The sequence below is a fragment of the Aegilops tauschii genome, chromosome 6, assembly GCF_002575655.3.
Source record: "Aegilops tauschii subsp. strangulata cultivar AL8/78 chromosome 6, Aet v6.0, whole genome shotgun sequence".
Classification (NCBI taxonomy): domain Eukaryota; kingdom Viridiplantae; phylum Streptophyta; class Magnoliopsida; order Poales; family Poaceae; genus Aegilops; species Aegilops tauschii.
Window position 1 is genome coordinate 195,864,721 of NC_053040.3, and position 18,192 is coordinate 195,882,912.

Here is an 18,192-nt window from a genome sequence, read left to right on the forward strand (position 1 = left end):
TTCGTAGAATATGTGGGAGCCAATATGGGCATCCAGGTCCCGCTATTGTTTATTGACCGGAGAGGTGTCTCGGTCATGTCTACATAGTTCTCGAACCCAAAGGGTCCGCACGCTTAAAGTTACGATGACAGTTATATTATGAGTTTATATGTTTTGATGTACCGAAGGTTGTTCGGAGTCCCGGATGTGATCACGGACATGACGAGGAGTCTCGAAATGGTCGAGACATAAAGATTGATATATTGGACGACTATATTCGGACACCGGAAGTGTTCCGGAGAAGTTTCGGATTAAACCGGAGTGCCGGAGGGTTACCGGAACCCCCCGGGGAAGTATTGGGCCTTAGTGAGCCTTGAGGGGAGAGAGAGGGCAGCAGCCAGGAGGTGGCACGCCCCCTCCCAAGGGGAGTCCTAGTTGGACTAGGAGAGGGGGGCGCAGCCCCCTTTCCCTCTCCCTCTCCCTCTCTTTCCTTCCCCCCTTCTTTCCTAGTAGGACTAGGAAAGGGGAGTCCTACTCCTACTAGGAGGAGGACTCCCCCTCTCTCCTTGGCGCGTCTAGGGCAGCCGGCCTCCCCCTTGCTCCTTTATATACGGGGGCAGGGGGGCACCTAAGGACACACTTGATATACGATATTTTAGCCGTGTGCGGTGCCCCCCTCCACCATATTACACCTCGATAATACCGTCGCGGAGCTTAGGCGAAGCCCTGCGTCGGTGGAACATCATCATCGTCACCACGCCGTCGTGCTGACGAAACTCTCCCTCAACACTCGGCTGGATCGGAGTTCGAGGGACGTCATCGAGCTGAACGTGTGTAGAACTTGGAGGTGCCGTACGTTCGGTACTTGATCGGTCGGATCGTGAAGACGTACGACTACATCAACCGCGTTGTGATAACGCTTCCGCTGTCGGTCTATGAGGGTACGTGGACAACACTCTCCCCTCTCGTTGCTATGCATCACCATGATCTTGCGTGTGCGTAGGAATTTTTTTGAAATTACTACGTTCACCAACAGATTATTGACTCTAGTAAACTCTTGGGTATTAATCACATGGCGATGTGAACTAGATTATTGACTCTAGTGCAAGTGGGAGACTGTTAGAAATATGCCCTAGAGGCACTAATAAATTGGTTATTATTATATTTCCTTGTTCATGATAATCGTTTATTATCCATGCTAAAATTGTATTGATAGGAAACTCAGATACATGTGTGGATACATAGACAACACCATGTCCCTAGTAAGCCTCTAGTTGACTAGCTCGTTGATCAATAGATGGTTACGGTTTCCTGACCATGGACATTGGATGTCGTTGATAATGGGACACATCATTAGGAGAATGATGTGATGGACAAGACCCAATCCTAAGCCTAGCACAAGATCGTGTAGTTCGTTTGCTAAGAGTTTTTCTAATGTCAAGTATCATTTCCTTAGACCATGAGATTGTGCAACTCCCGGATACCGTAGGAATGCTTTGGGTGTACCAAACGTCACAACGTAACTGGGTGGCTATAAAGGTGCACTACAGGTATCTCCGAAAGTGTCTGTTGGGTTGGCACGAATCGAGACTGGGATTTGTCACTCCGTGTAAACGGAGAGGTATCTCTGGGCCCACTCGGTAGGACATCATCATAATGTGCACAATGTGACCAAGGAGTTTATCACGGGATGATGTGTTACGGAACGAGTAAAGAGACTTGCCGGTAACGAGATTGAACAAGGTATCGGGATACCGACGATCGAATCTCGGGCAAGTACTATACCGGTAGACAAAGGGAACTGTATACGAGATTGATTGAATCCTTGACATCGTGGTTCATCCGATGAGATCATCGTGGAACATGTGGGAGCCAACATGGGTATCCAGATCCCGCTGTTGGTTATTGGCCGGAGAACGTCTCGGTCATGTCTGCATGGTTCCCGAACCCGTAGGGTCTACACACTTAAGGTTCGATGACGCTAGAGTTATAGGGAATATATATACGTGGTTACCGAATGTTGTTCGGAGTCCCGGATGAGATTCCGGACGTCACGAGGAGTTCCGGAATGGTCCGGAGGTAAAGATTTATATATGGGAAGTCCTGTTTTGGTCACCGGAAAAGTTTCGGGTGCTATCGGTAACGTACCGGGACCACCGGGAGGGTCCCGGGGGTCCACCAGGTGGGGCCACCGGCCCCAGAGGGCTGCGTGGGCCAAGTGTGGGAGGGGACCAGCCCCAGGTGAGCTGGTGCGCCCCCCCACCCACCAGGGCCCAAGGCGAAGAGAGAAGGGAAAAGGGGAAACCCTAGGCTCAGATGGGCCTAAGGCCCATCTAGTGGTGCGCCCCCCTCTCTCCCCCGTTGGCTGCCCCTCCAAGTCCCATCTAGGGCTGGCCGCACCCCTTGGGGGGAACCCTAGAGGGGGGCGCAACCCCTCCCTTTCCCCTATATATAGTGGGGGTTTGGGGCTGCCATAGAGACGAGAACATCTCCCTGATGGCGCAGCCCTACCCCTCTCCCTCCTCATCTCTTGCGGTGCTTGGCGAAGCCCTGCTGGAGTGCCACGCTCCTCCACCACCACCACGCCGTTGTGCTGCTGCTGGACGGAGTCTTCCCCAACCTCTCCCTCTCTCCTTGCTGGATCAAGGCGTGGGAGACGTCACCGGGCTGCACGTGTGTTGAACGCGGAGGCGCCGTGGTTCGGCGCTTAGATCGGAATCAACCGCGATCTGAATCGCTACGAGTACGACTCCTTCATCCGCGTTCTTGCAACGCTTCTGCATCGCGATCTTCAAGGGTATGAAGATGCACTGCCCTTCCCCTCGGTGCTAGATTACTCCATAGATTGATCTTGGTGATGCGTAGAAAATTTTGAATTTCTGCTACGTTACCCAATAAAAACAAATGTAGTTAGCGTTAGTGCAAAACCAAGCATTCAAGCAGCGATTCACCCAACAAGTGTCGTCATCATGCAAAGCATATGGCGTGACAAGGGATTGTGTCATGGCATGTAAGCATATGAATTGAGCACAATCAAGGACATCATGGAAACAAGTATGCAAATGTGAGGTAGTGATGCAAATATGTGTGAAAAGAGAAGAAGCATCTACCTCATGGTCATAGCAAGGATGCATAAAGCACTCAATGAAAGGTCTATGGTAGGCATATGAATCATTCACAACACCAAATAAAATAAAGTGTCTAAACACATGGGTCAAGTGCAAGACAATGCAAGCATAATGTGCATAGGGTGTGGTGAAGATAGTGTGGCACTCAACACAATAGAAAGAGCAATTGTTCATAATGTGTGAGGCAATCAAGTCAAGCATGTAGCAATCCATGGGACATGGCATATGTGAAGGAATGACCTTGTTGCAACCAAACATGTTATAGTAGCAAGTAATCCAAGAATTGGATGCAACACACAAGGCATATATATCATGATGCATGTAAATGTGAAAATGGCAAGTCAAAGCAAGATCTCTAACAAGTGCGCAATCAAGTGGTCCAAGATGGCCAATAAGTCACATGGTGCAAGCAACACAAGTAGTATGATCCGCAATATCCATGCTCAAGAAAGATGTCACCTTGAAAGCGTGTCCTAGTGCATTCTTCACAATGCCGAAGTACAAGCAAATGCGATTTAGAATCGTCCTGGTAGAAGGTGGTTTGCTCTCGAGAGCTCGAATGGTCAACTCACGTGAAGTGGAAGTCGAGACGAAGTCCAAGTATCCTACACATGCACACAACAAAACAAAGAGCGTATGCGCATGGTAGATAAATACATCATCCATCATGATGGTTCTCTTCTCTTGCATATAACCATTAGAAGCACAAGTGCATGAATAATATGATGCAACAATGGCAATATTCATGGCACTAGGTATATGGTGCAAAGAGGTAAGACAAGCATGCTTCACAAGAAATATGTCAAAATCTCCAATCATATGTGAGAATGCTATGGGGGCAATCTCATTAGCAAGGCTAAATGCATCGTTGCACTCAATACATGGCAAATCATCTAGCCCGAGAGAGGCAACCCATGGAGATATATGGCAAGAAGCAATAACAATCATGTGCAAAGCATGTAGATGATTGTCATCAACCGCATGAAATGAGCAAGTATGAATCATGGGTGATGAAACATAAGCAAGCATAGTAATCAAGTCGTGCAAGCTAGTAGTGCGAAGATGCAACATACTAGAGGAAATCATGGCAATCATGTCATGTGATAAAATAATAGGCATATGCAATGCACATGACATGTCGCAAGCACGAACACAAAGCAAGATCATAGTATCATCATAGGAATGGGGCACAAAGCAAACATGGCAATAACAAGTGATATCTCCACCAAGCTTGCAAATACACATACAAGTACGAGAATAAATCATCATGTGTAATGCAAAGCATGGGTCACAAATGCATGTCAAAGGCATAGGAATGAGCATATCGTGCAAAGTGAACATGGCAAGATGGGCATATAATATGTAACGGAAATAACCCATAACCATGTGAGAGCCATGTAGAATGAATGCGCGAATACTTCGCGTGAAGAGAGTGGTGGGAAAGGCAATCCATGGGATCCCAAGTCATCATTGCTCTCTAGAGCTCGTTTTGTCAACTCATGGGATGACAAGTATTCATGGGTACCTACACAATGAAGACACAAACGAAAGAAATTGTGTGTGTGGTAAATGTACACATCATCCATCAGGATGTGTATGTGCACGTTTGAGTTAGCACAAGATAAGCATCGCTCAAAGAAATTTGATGCATGGTATAAGAACATGTCATCCATCATGAAAGAATAGTTATTATGTATGACACGATGGGGATGCAAATTGAGCATACTATTATATGGCACATCAATAGCATGTTTATTCATGGGGAGCATATTATGCACACAAGTATTGGGATCATGCAATGGATGGGATTGATCAAATTCTCTTAACATGAATGAGGAAACTATGGGGATATCCTCATGAGCAATATTGGAAATATCATATGGAGAAAATGGACAATATCCAAAACAATGCATATCCGAAGCTAGGTTGTAACATCCCAAAATTCTAAATTTTGGAATGTTATAATAAACAGATAGATTGGGCTGATTGTTTGATTGATTGACTGAAAGTGAGTGGAATTCGAAATCTTTTGAAAGTTAAATGAGAGGGAATAAAAGGACTTTCCCAAACTTTCATTTTGCTTTTATGGTCTCCATGAATTCAAATTCTTTTCATCACAAAACCCTGGAGAGAAGATGACATGACTTCTTCCATTTATTTAAATGAAAGGGGGTGTTGAAAATATTTGAATATCATTTGAAAATATTTTCCAATTCTGAAACTTTATGCAACTCAATGATTTTCACGAGAGAAGATAAAATGACTTCTTCAAAACAAATGAAATATGAGTTGGGAGTTTCAAAGAATTTATTCAAAGTCCCATTGCAATTATTTTTCAATATTGGAGTTATTTGAGTTTTATTCAAATTATTTTTCTCCAAAAATAAAATATACAGAAAATAGGGTAACATGATTCCCTACATTAGAAAATTGGAGAAAAATAAATTTGAAATCATTTTGGTATTTTTAAAAATGATTTTTATTGGATTTTATTAAGGCAGTAGCACTGTGGGATTTATTAAAATTTGTGAGGATTTTATTTGACTTCACAAAAATGTTCACGTTGTAGGAAATCTTTTTGTGAAAATTTTGATATATTATATGCCTATATAATATTTTCTTTTTCTTTTGTTTTTATTATTTCTTTCTCTGTTTTTTTTAAAACCCTCCGCCGAACTGGGCCGGCCCAGCACCCAGCCAGGCCACGGCCCAGCCCGACGCCCGCGCGTCCCCGACCTCCCGGGCGGGACTCCGCCTCCCGCACGCCGCCGCGCCGCCATGGCCGCCGTCCCCGCCTCGGACTCCTCTGCCCCTTCCCCACGCCTCCTCCTCGCCCCCTCTTAAATAGCTCCGCCCCGACCCCTCTCTCTCCCCTCCTCCCCGCCGCAATCGCCGCTCTCGCCGGAGCCCGCCCCGACGAGATCCGCCGCCGCCGCCGCGCTTCGTCCCGTCGCCGAGGACCGCCGACGACGCCGCCTTCCTCCTCGCCGCGACGCGCCGCCCCTCCCCGACCTCTCCGTTGCCCTCCTCGACGACCGGAGCCACCTCGCCGGAGCCCCGCGCCATCTCGCCGGAACCGCCGCCGCCGCCGGACCGCCGCGAACCGGTATAAACCATGAACCGCCCCGGTTTAATTTTTTTATTCGTTTCGGTTTTGTTAAAAAAAAACCCTGGACTAGATCTGTTTTTTTAGGTTTTTCTAAACAACGAACGTCCACTGTTTAGAACTAGATAACGCACGTTCACTATTTAGTTTTTTTTTCTTTTTCTGTTATTTTCGGCCAGGGACCTAGTAGCAATTTGTTTTTCTTACATAATAGCCCCTGGTTTTCAAACACTCATAACTTTTCACCCGTTTCTCCAAATCCAGCGAAACCAACGCCCACTTCCTCGTTATGATCTCCTCTATCCAGTAAAACAACTTAAACATGTTTTTGAGAGTTTTAAAATTTGAATTCAAACTGATTTGTATTCAAACTTCTTTTGATCATAACTTGAGTTTCGTAGCCCCGTTTGAGTTGATTCTTTTTGCAAATCGAAGCTCTTGACCTAAACTTTCTGATGAGGCCAAACTCACATAATTTTGGTACTGTTGGAAATTGTTTTATGTTGCAAGAGTTATTCGCTTGGTTTTGATGTTTTTACGAAGTGTCTTCTTCGTTCTTCTCGATCTTCTGAGTGATCGCTTATGTGTGGTTACTATTGCTTGCTTGCGATAGATTGACCGGAGTGTGACGAGTAGATCTACCAAGAGTTTTGAGTGCGAATCATCTTCATCAACATTGCAGGCAAGTTCACACTTTGATCATATCCCGTTCATACCCAGTTTTTGTGCATTAGATTCAACCCTCAAACATTGCATGGTTAGGATCTAATTTAAATTGAGGGTATTGGGAAGTAGTTGAGGTAGTACCTATTACCTGTTTTATTTATCAAACCCTTGGGAGTTACTTCTGCGTTGCTATTATATTGCCATGCTATGCTCGTAGACGTGGATTGGGTTTGAGAGATATTCATGACAGATGTGAGATTGTTAATAATGGTTTACTTAAGGTGGCAACTAAAACTCACATCTGGGTGGATTGAGGCACCTGGAGAACCCAGTGTTGTCTGTTTGTATAAGGACCGCCACCCAGGCTCAAAGGGATCATAAGATTATTCATGCTAGAAACTTCCGTGTGCAGCCGCAAGCTATTATGGGCTCTAGCATAGTTGAGTAAGTTGTGGGAAACCTTTCCATGATGGGCTAGCAGATGTAGGGGATTGTAGGTGTACCGGCCTATCTATCGGTTAAGGGGACCTCTTCGGAAAGACTGTGTCTCGGTCATCCGTTTCTCAAACATCATGCAGTGCGAGAAATCCAACGGAGGAGATCGAGTCTTGTGGGGAAAAGTGCGCAAACCTCTGCAGAGTGTACAAACTAATCATGATTAGCCGTGTCCCCGGTTATGGACATCTTGAGTATCTAGTTCTTGGATTATCCCGTTGATCTCATCATGTTACTTTAATCAATATTGTTGGGTTAATGATGATACTTAATTGGGATTGAGATGCTGTCAACCATCTCAATGTTTCACAACCACCATGATAGTTAAATAAAATTTATTCCTTTGAAGTAGGGAAAAATTGTCTTTTCGCAAAAAACCTTATAACCATAGAGGTTTTCCACCAGCCATATATGCATGTAGTGATAGCCTTTGTTCATCATTTCTCTATGGTGTGAAATTGCCAGCATATTCCATGTGCTGACCCGTTTTCGGGCTGCAACGTTTCATGTTGCAGGATTCTTACGACGAGTACGTGATACGTTAGGGTTACGATTTCTACACTCAACTTTGCCGTTGGTGTTGATGGGAATCCACAACCTTGTTACTTCCGCTATTTGGATTGAGGTAATAGTATTTACGTTATTTTATACATGTGATTTACCTCTGTTATAAATCCTCGAGTACTGTGTGTGTCAGCATACCGATCCAGGGATGACACTTAAGCACAGAGACTTGATCCATTCGGGTCGGGTCGCTACATAGGTGGTCATGGCTTGGCATATGAGATAAATGATGCAAAGGGAGCATATCAATATCATCACAAGAAAAACAAATGCCAATAACCATGGGCTTGTCATCTATGCCATAAGTGCAAATTGGGTTCATTTTAATGGCATATGCATAGTCACTACTTTGAGATTGTAAATATGACATATGATTGATCTCATGCATAGCATATGACAAGTCAAGCGGATTGTCAAACATGATGTGACCTAGAGAATTGTCACAAGAAATGCTATGTAACATGGCATCACAACTAATAGACTCCACATGAGAATCCTCATACTCATCGTAAATGGGCAAGAAATCATCACATGAGGAAGTCACACTAGCATGAAGCATGGCAATAGGTTGACCAACATCATGCAAGCAATCAATGTCAAGAATGTCCACTAGTGGGACTAGAGCATCACCTTCACCTTTGTTACCTTGTTCATTCCACTCAAGTGGTGTAGGTGAGGTGGGAAAGACCAAATGGTGGTCATCTTCATCTTGATGGAACCATGTGGGGGGTGCATCATATTCCACCATGGCCATCGTCTTGTCCAAAGAAAGGACGAAGTCGTCGAGGATCGGCGCGTCATCATATATGGGACCTAGCACCAAATGAGAAGACACTATAGAGGTAGAGGTTAAGTCGTTAGAGTTCAAAATGTCCTCACATGACCTATTGACTATCACACTCTCTCTATGTGGTGGTTCACTCACTCCCTCAAGGTAGGTGCACTCAAAGTCACATATGGTGGAGTCACTCATCTCACTCAAATGGTGGGGGTTGTGGCTCTCCTCACATGGAAATTGGGGCAACTCATCATATATGGGGCTGGTGGTGAACTCACTCTCACTCTCAATATGGTGGCACAAGTCACTCAAGTCATCATACGTTGCCGTGGTCGAAGGGAAAATCCCATGCTCAACCATCTCATCGCCGTCGTCGTGGATGAAGGCCGAAGATGGCACATCATCGCTCTCCTTTATGACCGAAGGGAAAATCCCATGCTCGATCATCTCGTCATCGTCGCCGTGGATGAAGGCCAAAGATGGCACATCATCACTCTCGCCTCCAAAGATGGAAGCATCATCCTTGCTCGTCACCATGTCGTTCGCCTCCAAAGCTTGGTCCTCGAATGTCTCCGTAGTCGTACTCGTCGCCACACCGTCTTGAAAAAGAGTCAGAGGAGACTCGGCACCATCAATGCCACAAAGAGGGATGGTGGTGAAGTCGAACTTGGGAGCATCGTCTTGGAGCTCGTCGGGCTTGGACATCTTGGTGGTGCTATCCTCATGCTCGTTCTCATGGAGCTTGGTCGTCGCGAAGTGAGCTTGGGGTGGAGAAGCCTTGGCCTTCATGAGTTCTTGTTCCGCCTTGAGAGCACCAATGTAGTTGTCGTCGAGGGACTTGTAGTTCTTGAGGAAGATAGTCTTGGAGATGTCGTTGTGCAATCCCATCATGAAGTGGAACTTCATCGAAATGGGGTCGTCCACGCCGGCTCGTCGCAAGGCATTCTTCATCTCCTTGAAGTACTCGTCGATGGACTTGGATCCTTGTATGGTGTTCTCCAATTGGCGTAGAAGTTGTTCCGTGTAGGTTGGAGGCACGAACTCTCGCCGCAAAGCTCTCTTCGTCTTGGGCCAACTCATGTCGTGGCTCGCCGAAGGTGTGTGAAGCCACCATGTCGAGGCATAGTCGTGGAAGTTTCTTGTGGCACACTTCACTTGATCTTCGGGAGGAACTTGATGTAGCTTGAGGTAGTCGTCCATTAGGCGCTCCCACTCGAGATACTCCTCGGGTTCTTGAGTCCCATACAAAGGAATCTCGTGGTCAGTGTCGAGGTCGTAATAGCTCATGGAAGTCGTGGACTTGAGTTTGGGGAGCTTCTCTTGAGCGTAGTCTTGGGGTGCTTGTTGGCGAAGATGCCGTATATACGTAGGCGAAGATGCCTTGAAGTCGCTTGGAGAAGATGCCAAGGGAGATGGTGAAGTCGTTGAGCGGTTGTTCGTGTTGAGCTCTGAAGGAAATATGCCCTAGAGGCAATAATAAAGTTATTATTTATTTCCTTATATCATGATAAATGTTTATTATTCATGCTAGAATTGTATTAACCGGAAACATAATACATGTGTGAATACATAGACAAACAGAGTGTCACTAGTATGCCTCTACTTGACTAGCTCCTTGATCAAAGATGGTTATGTTTCCTAGCCATAGACATGAGTTGTCATTTGATTAACAGGATCACATCATTAGGAGAATGATGTGATTGACTTGACCCATTCCGTTAGCTTAGCACTTGATCGTTTAGTATGTTGCTATTGCTTTCTTCATGACGTATACATGTTCCTATGACTATGAGATTATGCAACTCCCGTTTACCGGAGGAACACTTTGTGTGCTACCAAACGTCACAACGTAACTGGGTGATTATAAAGGTGCTCTACAGGTGTCTCCGAAGGTACTTGTTGAGTTGGCGTATTTCGAGATTAGGATTTGTCACTCCGATTGTCGGAGAGGTATCTCTGGGCCCACTCGGTAATACACATCACTATAAGCCTTGCAAGCATTGTAACTAATGAGTTAGTTGCGGGATGATGTATTATGGGACGAGTAAAGAGACTTGCCGGTAATGAAATTGAACTAGGTATTGAGATACCGATGATCGAATCTCGGGCAAGTAACATACCGATGACAAAGGGAACAACGTATGTTGTTATGCGGTTTGACCGATAAAGATCTTCGTAGAATATGTAGGAGCCGAGCATCCAAGTTCCGCTATTGGTTATTGACCGGAGACATGTCTCGGTCATGTCTACATTGTTCTCGAACCCGTAGGGTCCGCACGCTTAAAGTTCGGTGACGATCGGTATTATGAGTTTTAGTGTTTTGATGTACCGAAGGTAGTTCGAAGTCCCGGATATGATCACGGACATGACGAGGAGTCTCGAAATGGTCAAGAGGTAAAGATCGATATATTGGACGACTATGTTTGGACACCGGAAGGGTTCCGGGAGGTTTCGGGCATATACCGGAGTTCCGGGGGGTTGCCGGAACCTCCTGGGGAGTTAATTGGGCCACATGGGCCTTAGTGGGAGAAGAGGAGGGGCAGCCAGGGCAGCCGCGCCCCCCTCCCCCTCTAGTCCGAATTGGACAAGGAGGGGGGCGCCCCCCTTTTTTCCTTCTCTTCCTCTCCCCCTTCCTTCCCTTCTCTACTCCTACTTGGTAGGGGGGAGTCCTACTCCCGGTGGGAGTAGGACTCCTCATGGGGCGCGCCTAGGGAGGCCGGCCTCCTCCCCCTCCTCCACTCCTTTATATACGGGGAGAGGGGCACCCCTTGGAGACACTACAATTGATCATTGATCTCTTAGCCGTGTGCGGTGCCCCCTCCACCATAATCCACCTCGATAATATTGTAGCGGTGCTTAGGCGAAGCCCTGCGTCGTTAGCATCATCATCACCGTCATCACGCCGTCGTGCTGACGAAACTCTCTGGCGAAGCTCTGCGGGATCGGAGTTCACGGGACGTCATCGAGTTGAACGTGTGCTGAACTCGGAGGTGACGTACGTTCGGTACTTGGATCGGTCGGATCGTGAAGACGTACAACTACATCAACTGCGTGGTGCTAACGCTTCCGCTTTTGGTCTACGAGGGTACGTGGACACACTCTCCCCTCTCGTTGCTATGCATCACCATGATCCTGTGTGTGCGTAGGAATTTTTTTGAAATTACTACGTTCCCTAACAGTGACATCCGAGCCTGGTTTTATGCGTAGATGTTATATGCACCAGTAGAACACAAGTGAGTTGTGGGCGATACAAGTCATACTGCTTACCAGCTTGTCACACTTTGGTTCGGCGGTATTGTTGGATGAAGCGGCCTGGACCGACATTACGCATACGCTTATGCGAGACTGGTTCTACCGACATGCTTTGCATACTGGTGGCTGGCGGGTGTCAGTTTCTCCAACTTTAGTTGAATCGAGTGTGGTTACGCCCAGTCCTTGAGAAGGTTAAAACAACACTAACTTGACAAACTATCGTTGTGGTTTTGATGCGTAGGTAAGAACGGTTCTTGCTTAGCCTGTAGTAGCCACGTAAAACTTGCAACAACAATGTAGAGGACGTCTAACTTGTTTTTGCAGGGCATGTTGTGATGTGATATGGTCAAGACATGATACTATATTTTATTGTATGAGATGATCATGTTTGTAACCGAGTTATCGGCAACTGGCAGGAGCCATATGGTTGTCGCTTTATTGTATGCAATGCAATCGCTCTGTAATTGCTTTACTTTATCACTAAGCGGTAGCGATAGTCGTAGAAGCAATAGTTGGCGAGACAAAAACGATACTACGATGGAGATCAAGGTGTCGCGCCGGTGACGATGGTGATCATGACGGTGCTTCGGAGATGGAGATCACAAGCACAAGATGATGATGGCCATATCATATCACTTATATTGATTGCATGTGATGTTTATCTTTTATGCATCTTATTTTGCTTAGATCGACGGTAGCATTATAAGATGATCTCTCACTAAATTTCAAGGTATAAGTGCTCTCCCTGAGTATGCACCGTTGCGAAAGTTCTTCGTGCTGAGACACCATGTGATGATCGGGTGTGATAAGCTCTACGTTCAAATACAACGGGTGCAAGACAGTTTTGCACACGCGGAATACTCAGGTTAAACTTGACGAGCATAGCATATGCAGATATGGCCTCAAAACACTGAGACCGAAAGGTCGAGCGTGGATCATATAGAAGATATGATCAACATAGTGATGTTCACCATTGAAAACTAGTCCGTCTCATGTGATGATCGGACATGGTTTAGTTGATATGGATCACGTGATCGCTTAGATGATTAGAGGGATGTCTATCTAAGTGGGAGTTCTTTAATAATTTGATTAACTGAACTTTAATTTATCATGAACTTAGTACCTGATAGTATTTTGCATGTCTATGTTGTTGTAGATAGATGGTCCATGCTGTTGTTCCGTTGAATTTTAATGCGTTCCTTGAGAAAGCAAAGTTGAAAGATGATGGTAGAAATTACACGGACTAGGTCCGTAACTTGAGGATTATCACCATTGATGCACAGAAGAATTACGTCCTGGAAGCACCGCTAGGTGCCAAACCTGCTGCAGGAGCAACACCAGATGTTATGAACGTCTGGCAGAGCAAAGCTGATGACTACTCGATAGTTCAGTGTGCCATGCTTTACAGCTTAGAACCGGGACTTCAACGACGTTTTGAACGTCATGGAGCATATGAGATGTTCCAGGAGTTGAAGTTAATATTTCAAGCAAATGCCCGGATTGAGAGATATGAAGTCTCCAATAAGTTCTACAGCTGCATGCGAGACGGTTATTCATTTAAATCAGAGAATAATGGTTGTTCTATTTATATGAATAATGTCTTTTATGGTTATGCACCCTTGAAGAGTGGTCTATTTTTAATGAATCTCGATAGTAGTGATACACATATTCATAATATTGAAGCCAAAAGATGCAGAGTTAATAATGACAGTGCAAGTTATTTGTGGCACTGCCGTTTAGGTCATATCGGTGTAAAGCGCATGAATAAACTCCATTCCGATGGACTTTTGGAATCACTTGATTATGAATCACTTGGTACTTGTGAACCATGCCTCATGGGCAAGATGACTAAAATGCCGTTCTCCGGAACTATGGAGCGAGCAACAGATTTGTTGGAAATCATACATACTGATGTATGTGGTCCAATGAATGTTGATGCTTGCGGCGGGTATCGTTTTTTCTCACCGTCACAGATGATTTGAGCAGATATGGGTATATCTACTTAACGAAACATAAGTCTGAAACATTTGAAAAGTTCAAAGAATTTCAGAGTGAAGTAGAAAATCATCGTAACAAGAAAATGAAGTTTCTACGATCTGATTGTGGAGGAGAATATTTGAGTTACAAGTTTGGTCTTCATTTGAAACAATACGTAATAGTTTCGCAACTCACGCCACCCGGAACACCACAGCGTAATGGTGTGTCCGAACGTCGTAACCGTACTTTACTAGATATGGTGCGATCTATGATGTCTCTTACTGATTTACCGCTATCATTTTGGGGTTATGCTTTAGAGACGACTGCATTCACGTTAAATAGGGCACCATCTAAATCCGGTGAGACGACGCCTTATGAACTATGGTTTGGCAATAAACCAAAGTTGTCGTTTCTTAAAGTATGGGGCTGCGATGCTTATGTGAAAAAGCTTCAACCTGATAAGCTCAAACCCAAATAGGAGAAATGTGTCTTCATAGAATACCCAAAGGAGACTGTTGGGTACACCTTCTATCACAGATCCGAAGGCAAGACTTCTGTTGCTAAATTTGGATCCTTTCTAGAGAAGGAGTTTCTCTCGAAAGAAGTGAGTGGGAGGAAAGTAGAACTTGATGAGGTAACTGTACCTGCTCCCTTATTGGAAAGTAGTTCATCACAGAAACCGGTTCCTGTGACACCTACACCAATTAGTGAGGAAGTTAATGATGATGATCATGAAACTACAGATCAAGTTACTACCGAACCTCGTAGGTTAACCAGAGTAAGATCCGCACTAGAGTGGTACGGTAATCCTGTTCTGGAGGTCATGTTACTAGACCATGACGAACCTACGAACTATGAGGAAGCGATGATGAGCCCAGATTCCGCAAAATGGCTTGAGGCCATGAAATCTGAGATGGGATCCATGTATGAGAACAAAGTATGGACTTTGGTTGACTTGCCGGATGATCGGCAAGCCATCAAAAATAAATGGATCTTCAAGAAGAAGACAGACGCTGATGGTAATGTTACTATCTACAATGCTCGACTTGTTGCGAAAGGTTTTCGACAAGTTCAAGGAGTTGACTACGATGAGACCTTCTCACCCGTAGCGATGCTTAAGTCCGTCCGAATCATGTTAGCAATTTCCGCATTTTATGATTATGAAATTTGGCAGATGGATGTAAAGACTGCATTCCTGAATGGATTTCTAGAAGAAGAGTTGTATATGATGCAACCTGAAGGTTTTATCGATCCAAGGGTGCTAACAAAGTATGCAAGCTCCAGCGATCCATTTATGGACTGGTGCAAGCCTCTCGGAGTTGGAATAAACGTTTTGATAGTGTGATCAAAGCATATGGTTTTATACAGACTTTTGGAGAAGCCAGTATTTACAAGAAAGTGAGTGGGAGCTCTGTAGCATTTCTAATATTATATGTGGATGACATATTGTTGATTGGAAATGATGTAGAATTTCTGGATAGCATAAAAGGATACTTGAATAAGAGTTTTTCAATGAAAGACCTCGGTGAAGCTGCTTACATATTGGGCATCAAGATCTATAGAGATAGATCAAGATGCTTAATTGGACTTTCACAAAGCACATACCTTGACAAAGTTTTGTAGAAGTTCAAAATGGATCAGGCAAAGAAATGGTTCTTGCCTGTGTTACAAGGTGTGAAGTTGAGTAAGACTCAATGCCCGACCACTGCAGAAGATAGAGAGAAAATGAAAGATGTTCCCTATGCTTTATCCATAGGCTCTATCATGCATGCAATGTTGTGTACGAGACCTGATGTGTGCCTTGCTATTAGTTTAGCAGGGAGGTACCAAAGTAATCCAGGAGTGGATCACTGGACAGCAGTCAAAAACATCCTGAAATACCTGAAAAGGACTAAGGATATGTTTCTCGTTTATGGGGGTAACAAAGAACTCATCGTAAATGGTTACGTTGATGCAAGCTTTGACACTGATCCGGACGATTCTAAATCGCAAACCGGATACGTATTTATATTGAACGGTGGAGCTGTCAGTTGGAGCAGTTCTAAACAAAGCGTCGTGGCGGGATCTACATGTGAAGCGGAGTACATTGCTGCTTCAGAAGCAGTGAATGAACGTGTCTGGATGAAGGAGTTCATATCCGATCTAGGTGTCATACCTAGTGCATCGGGTCCAATGAAAATCTTTTGTGACAATACTGGTGCAATTGCCTTGGCAAAGGAATCCAGATTTCACAAGAGAACCAAGCACATCAAGAGACACTTCAACTCCATCCGGGATCAAGTCCAGGTGAGAGACATAGAGATTTGCAAGATACATACGGATCTGAATGTTGCAGACCCGTTGACTAAGCCTCTTCCACGAGCAAAACATGATCAACACCAAGGCTCCATGGGTGTTAGAATCTTTACTGTGTAATCTAGATTATTGACTCTAGTGCAAGTGGGAGACTAAAGGAAATATGCCCTAGAGGCAATAATAAAGTTATTATTTATTTCCTTATATCATGAAAAAAAATTATTATTCATGCTAGAATTGTATTAACCGGAAACATAATACATGTGTGAATACATAGACAAACAGAGTGTCACGAGTATGCCTCTACTTGACTAGCTCGTTGATAAAAGATGGTTATGTTTCCTAGCCATAGACATGAGTTGTCATTTGATTAACAGGATCACATCATTAGGAGAATGATGTGATTGACTTGACTCATTCCGTTAGCTTAGCACTTGATCGTTTAGTATGTTGCTATTGCTTTCTTCATGACTTATACATGTTCCTATGACTATGAGATTATGCAACTCCCGTTTACCAGAGGAAAACTTTGTGTGCTACCAAACGTCACAACATAACTGGGTGATTATAAAGGTGCTCTACAAGTGTCTCCGAAGGTACTTGTTGAGTTGGCGTATTTCGAGATTAGGATTTGTCACTCCGATTGTCGGAGAGGTGTCTCTGGGCCCACTCGGTAATACACATCACTATAAGCCTTGCAAGCATTGTAACTAATGAGTTAGTTGCGGGATGATGTATTATGGGATGAGTAAAGAGACTTTCCGGTAACGAAATTGAACTAGGTATTGAGATACCGACGATCGAATCTCGGGCAAGTAACATACCGATGACAAAGGGAACAACGTATGTTATTATGCGAATTGACCAATAAAGATCTTCGTAGAATATGTAGGAGCCAATGTGAGCATCCAAGTTCCGCTATTGGTTATTGACCGGAGACGTGTCTCGGTCATGTCTACATTGTTCTCGAACCCGTAGGGTCCGCACGCTTAAAGTTCGGTGACGATCGGTATTATGAGTTTTAGTGTTTTGATGTACCGAAGGTAGTTCGGAGTCCCGGATATGATCACGGACATGACGAGGAGTCTCGAAATGGTCGAGAGGTAAAGATCGACATATTGGACGACTATGTTTGGACACCGGAAGGGTTCCGGGAGGTTTCGGGCATATACCGGAGTTCCGGGGGGTCACCGGAACCCCCCGGGGAGTTAATTGGGCCTCATGGGCCTTAGTGGGAGAAGAGGAGGGGTAGCCAGGGCAGCCGCGTGCCCCTCCCCCTCTAGTCCAAAATGGACAAGGAGGGGGGCGGCGCCCCCCTTTTTCCTCCTCTTCCTCTCTCCCTTCCTTCCCTTCTCCTACTCCTACTTGGAAGGGGGGAGTCCTACTTCCGGTGGGAGTAGGACTCCTCATGGGGCGCGCCTAGGGAAGCCGGCCTCCTCCCCCTCCTCCACTCCTTTATATACAGGGAGAGGGGCACCCCTTGGAGACACAACAATTGATCATTGATCTCTTAGCTGTGTGCGGTGCCCCCCTCCACCATAATCCACCTTGATAATATTGTAGCGGTGCTTAGACGAAGCCCTGCGACGGTAGCATCATCATCACCGTCATCACGCCGTCGTGCTGACGAAAATCTCCGGTGAAGCTCTGCTGGATCGGAGCTCGTGGGACGTCATCGAGTTGAACGTGTGCTGAACTCGGAGGTGCCGTACGTTCGGTACTTGGATCGGTCGGATCGTGAAGACGTATGACTACGTCAACCACATTTTGCTAACGCTCCCGCTTTCGCTCTACGAGAGTACGTGGACACACTCTCCCCTCTCGTTGCTATGCATCACTATGATCCTGTGTGTGCATAGGATTTTTTTTTGAAATTACTACGTTCCCTAACAAGCTCTTGACCTTCACGTTCTTGTTGGTGATGGTGTCGATGCCGATGTGATCTTGCCGGA